Source organism: Schistocerca piceifrons, chromosome 7, assembly GCF_021461385.2.
Source record: "Schistocerca piceifrons isolate TAMUIC-IGC-003096 chromosome 7, iqSchPice1.1, whole genome shotgun sequence".
Classification (NCBI taxonomy): domain Eukaryota; kingdom Metazoa; phylum Arthropoda; class Insecta; order Orthoptera; family Acrididae; genus Schistocerca; species Schistocerca piceifrons.
The window spans coordinates 66,110,141-66,115,663 of NC_060144.1; the positions used below are offsets into that span (position 1 = coordinate 66,110,141).

Genomic DNA, 5,523 nt, shown 5'->3' on the forward strand with positions numbered 1-5,523 from the left:
TTTGAACACATGAACTGGGTACAAAGCCAGACCAACAGGCATTACATCCTTTGACCATCTGCACGAACGGTTCGACGACGTTTGCAGCAGCATGGACTATCAGCTCGGAGACCATGGCTGCGGTTACCCTTGACGCTGCATCACAGACAGGAGCGCCTGCGATGGTGTATTCAACGACCAACCTTAGGAAAACAGAGGCTTGTACTAACTACACTCTCAAAAATGTGCACTAATGCGAATAAGTAGATGTTTATCCTCCAGACAGAAACAAGAGCAATGCTGAATGATAACATCATAATCTTCATTCTGAGCAGCATGCAGAGTGAGCACCCCTCTGAAAGATGGAACCTGAAAGTGGTAGTATGAGAAGACTATTTGACTTTTCGAGTATTAAGGGATTTGTTGTTGACTGTATCAGTGTGTTTGGATATTGACGGCACTTTCCGTGACACAAGATGGTTTATTACTTTATTTTCGACGCCTTAGTGAGGACGTAGCCACACAGTTCGATATAAATAGTTTTATGTTATATAGTAGATACTGAAGGTTTAATTCATCATCAGATCTTTGGTGGTGCTGAAATACATCCTTTTTCCTAAAAAAAAAATATTTACAACCTGTGGGTTGTCAGTTGCACCAACCGGACTGCTATTAGATATCGTTTTGTCTTTATTTCTCAGCGAAATTGCTTTTCTAGTTCCATAACATTTATTCTTTCAATAGCCCCTGCTGTGGAAACTATGCTTACAACGGCTACGAAAGGTTTTTCATGTTACTTATAACAAATTTGGGAAACTAATAACCAGAAAAGTTGACTTCAGGGTAAACACCTTATCTACTTGCTGCAATGAAAACATTTCCACGTGTCACTCTTTGCTCGAATGTTGGAAAAATATCATCAGCCTCAGTTCGACGACAAATGGGCTGTCGCAACACTGGTTTGATTCGGAACGTCTTCCAATGACCTCATTATGACTCACGCCTATTCCAAGTGTACAACGGTTTCAGTATCCACAATTACTTTCCTGACGCTATGATTACTCCGCCAACAGCTGATCCCGTGACAGCATGTCAGGTCATTTTGTCAAGAACTAGGAAACAACATTTCACAATGTCTAACTCCGCAATAGTAAAAGAAGTCGCTGCACGCTGTAAGTCGCACGAGTGGAAAGAAAATTGTGTTCGCAGCCTTTTGGCCACATAGTATGCATCCACACACGTTATCAAAATGGATGTAAATATGTGTGTGTATCTGTTTCTATGTCCCACATCTCCTCCTAAATCATTGGGCCGATTTCAACAAAATTTGGCATACCAACGCCCCACTGTCAGGTGACAATTGCTATGGACCTAAGAGCCACCTACCTATCACAGTGCACGACATAGAACAGAATAAGCAGTAGGTGGGTGAAAAACTACGCATCGTGCATGGCGTTTAAATGTGTTAAATACTAAATGTACCCCGCCCAGCTATGCTATGACTCTGCTTAAACGGAAAAGAAAGAAAAGAGGAAGCATACGTATTTAATATGTATGGGAATTGTACATACGTCCTGATCTCATTCTCTCCCGTGTCTCTGTCCATCTTCCCTCCCCGTTTCTTTGCCTATCTCCTCCTCTTTCCCCCTCTCTCTCTGCCCATCACTTCCTCCTCCAATCTCTGTCCATCTTCTCCTCCTCCTCTCTCTCTATCTCCTCCTGCCTTCTCTCCCTCTCTCACCATCACTCAGTTCAACACCTCCTCACCTCTTTCTCTGACCATCTCCTTCCCGTTTTCTGTGCCATTTCCTCTAGCCCCACTATTCATCTCCTCTTTCCGTCTCTCTCTCTTACCTTGAGGCTTGATTATTGTTATTGCAAATTCAGATTCTGTAGTAGTGGTAGTAGTAGTAATATGCCAAATCATTAACCAATAAGCCACAATTGCAGCTATATATATATATATATATATATATATATATATATATATATATATATATATATATTGATGACAGTGTTTCCCTTTATATATACACTTTGTGATCCGAAGTATCTGGGCACCCCCAGAAACAAATCCATATGATTTTCACATTAGGTACACTGTGCTCCCGCCTACTGCCAGGTACTCCATATCAGCGACCTACGTCTGTACGCGAGATTTCCATACTTCCAAACATTCCTAGATCCACTGTTTCCGGTGTAATAGTAAAGGGGAAACGTGAAGGGACACGTACAGCACAAAAGCGTACAGGCCGACCTCGTCTGTTGACTGACAGAGACCGCCGACAGCTGAAGAGGCAGACATCTATCCAGATCATCACATAGGAATTCCACACTGAATCAGGATCCACTGCAAGTACTATGACAGTTAGGCGGGATGTGAGAAAACTTCTATTTCATGATCAAGCAGCTGCTCACAAGCCACACATCACGCCGGTAAATGCCAAGCGACGCCTCGCTTGGTGTAAGGAGCGTAAACATTGGACGACTGAACAGTGGAAAAACGTTGTGTGGAGTGACGAATCACGGTAGACAATGTGGCGATCCGATGGCAGCCTGTGGGTACGGCGAATGCCCGGTGAACGTCATCAGCCAGCGTGTGTAGCGCCAATAGTAATATTCGGAGGCGGTGGTGTTTTGGTGTGGTCGAGTTTTTCATGGAGGGGGCTTGCACCCCTTGTTGTTTTGCGTGGCACTATCACAGCACAGGCCTACATTGATGTTTTAAGCAACTTCTTGCTTCCCACTGTTGAAGAGCAATTCGGGGATGGCGACTGCCTCTTTCAACACGATCGAGCACCTGTTCATAATGCACGGCCTGTGGCGGAGGGGTTACACGATAATAACATCCCTGTAATGGACTGGCCTGCACAGAGTCCTGACCTGAATCCTACAAAACACCTCTGGGATGCTTTGGAACGCCTACTTCGTGGCAAGCCTCACCGACCGACATCGATACCTCTCGCCAGAATAGCACTCCGTGAAGAATGGGTTGCCATTTCCCAAGAAACCTTCCAGCACCTGAATGAACGTATGCCTGCGAGAGTGGAAGCCGTTGTCAAGGGTAAGGGTGGGCCAACATCACACTGAATTCCACCATTACCGATGGAGGACGCCAGGTCTCCGGATACTTTTGATCACATAGATTCACGAAGATATGCAAATGTTCAAATTCAAATGGCTCTGAGCACTATGGGACTCAACATCTGAGGTCATCAGTCCCCTAGAACTTGGAACTACTTAAACCTAACTAACCTAAGGACATCACACACATCCATGCCCGAGGCAGGATTCGAACCTGCGACCGTAGCGGTCGCGCGATTCCAGACTGAAGCGCCTAGAACCACTCAGCCACTCAGGCCGGCCTTATGCAAATGTTTTAATATGTTATTCTGCAAGTAAAAAGAAAGAAAACAGTTAATATAAACATAGGGCCGCAAATGTTTAGTAACGGAGTTACGGCTAATAAGAGATTTTGCCTGAAATTTACCACCTTCGCTAATATGAAGCCACCGCAAAACTGTACGAGGTTAAAGTAAAGCACGGTTTCCATTTATTTCGTTGTTATTGGTCTGCTGAATCTAATAAAACATGCCCCAGACTTGTATCTGCAGTAGTTTTCCAGAACACCCAAAGAAGTAAAGATTATTATAAAAGTAAATTTGTTTACTTCCCATTAAGATTGTAGAAACGTTTATGTCATTATTGACAACAGTGAGTTATTTCAGTCGTTTCTTAACCTTGAAACGGGTTAGTATTCTGTATTGTTCAGTGAAAGAACATAATAACAACATTGTATTTACGTGAAACCACATAGTAACTATACTTATATGGAAATGGTGTCTGTTCTTTCGGACATGTCCGAAAGAACAGACACCAATTCCGTATAAATATAGTTCTCGCAATGCCGGCCATGACCTTCTTCTTCTGTGCGGCTGCACACATATTGCCCGAACTCTTACGGAACTCGGCAAGAATGTCTTCCACGAGTAATGAGTGTCTTGAGATGGGACATCACGAAAGAAGTGTGTGGACATACAAGGTGAGAATGTGGGTCTCGCGGGAAGCGTGCACGAGATCGTCCTGCAGTCGCGCTATCCTCTGTGCCCTCGGTGGCTCAGCTGGATAGAGCGTCTGCCATGTAAGTAGGAGATCACGGGTTCGAGTCCCGATCGGGGCACGCATTTTCACCTGTCCCCGTTGATATATATACCAACGCCCGTTAGCAGCTGAAGGTATTAATATAATTCTAATTTCACATAGTAACTGTTGTTGTTTGTAGATCATTTATAAATAGAGATGCCTTTCAAACTTACGGCAGAGAAATAAGCCGATACGGTGTTTATTTACAGCATTTCATTTTTATATCCCCTATGTCTGACAGAATTCGCATTGCCAGTAGAGATTTATCTGGATGCTTCAGCAGTTCTGTGGTGTGCTCCTTCCAGTTGAATGGTAATGCTACGGCTGCAGTTAACGGATATCACGTACGTTATCCAACGCGGAGGATTCTGAATGCACGAACCATTAGTGGAGTATTTCGAATGTTACGGCAGACAGGTTCTGTACCTGGCGTTGATAATCAGTACGAGAACTCAATACGTGAAGACGATGATGAGGATATTATGGATGTTGTTCAGCGTAACCCGAGTACCAGGACACGACGCATCTCTCAACGATTAAGCATTTCACAATCTAAAATATGGCATACAGTGAAGTACAATTATTTGTATCCTTACCATACACAAAAGTCGATCATTTACATCCGGGAGATCCTGTCCTTCGCTTGTAGTTGTGCAACTGGTTAAATACTAATCGGCAGTTACATAAATACATTTTATTTACTGATGAGGCACATTTTACTGGAGATGGTATAAACAACTTACATAACGAGCACGTATGGTCTGAAGCAAACTCACATGGAACAGTGCAACGCAATTTCCAGCAACAAATTAGCATAAATGTGTGGTGTGGTAGAATCAACACACAGTTTACTGGACCATTCATTTTCCCAGGACGTCTAACTGGCGGGATGTACTTACAATTCTTTCAAGAAGAAATGTCCCGTTTGCTCGAAGATGTTCCACTTGCTACGCCATTGCAAATGTATTTTCAATATGACGGCGCATTTCCACATTTCACCGACGCCGTTACTACACATTTAAATGAATATTGTCTCCAGAAACGGATTGGTCGTGGTGCTGCACGTCTGTGGCCACCCAGATCGCCCGATTTTAACGCCAATGGATTTTTGTGTATGGGGATGGATGAAAGACAGTTTATGAGAACAAAGTCAATACACGTGAGGCATTACTTGCTCTCTTTGTGAATGCAACAGACGAAATTAAGGACAGCCCTGTGAAACTGAAACGAGCAACAAAATCTGTTCATACACGTGATGCAGCTAAATGCATCGAACTCGGTGGAGACATTTTTCAACATTTATTGCGAATGTATTGTGAAACTGTATGTGCACTGTACAATTTCCTTAGCACAGAGTTTTGTTTTTTCCGGTTTAACATGAATTCAAGTGTACTACTGTAT

At 43.3% G+C, this 5,523-nt stretch overlaps 1 non-coding gene across 1 annotated transcript; it reads left to right on the forward strand.

The window, feature by feature from the left end:
- Positions 1-4,084: 4,084 nt before the first annotated feature.
- On the forward strand, positions 4,085-4,159 carry Trnat-ugu. The gene has a single exon. It is a non-coding gene; the product is annotated as a tRNA-Thr (tRNA).
- The last annotated feature ends 1,364 nt before the right edge of the window (positions 4,160-5,523 follow it).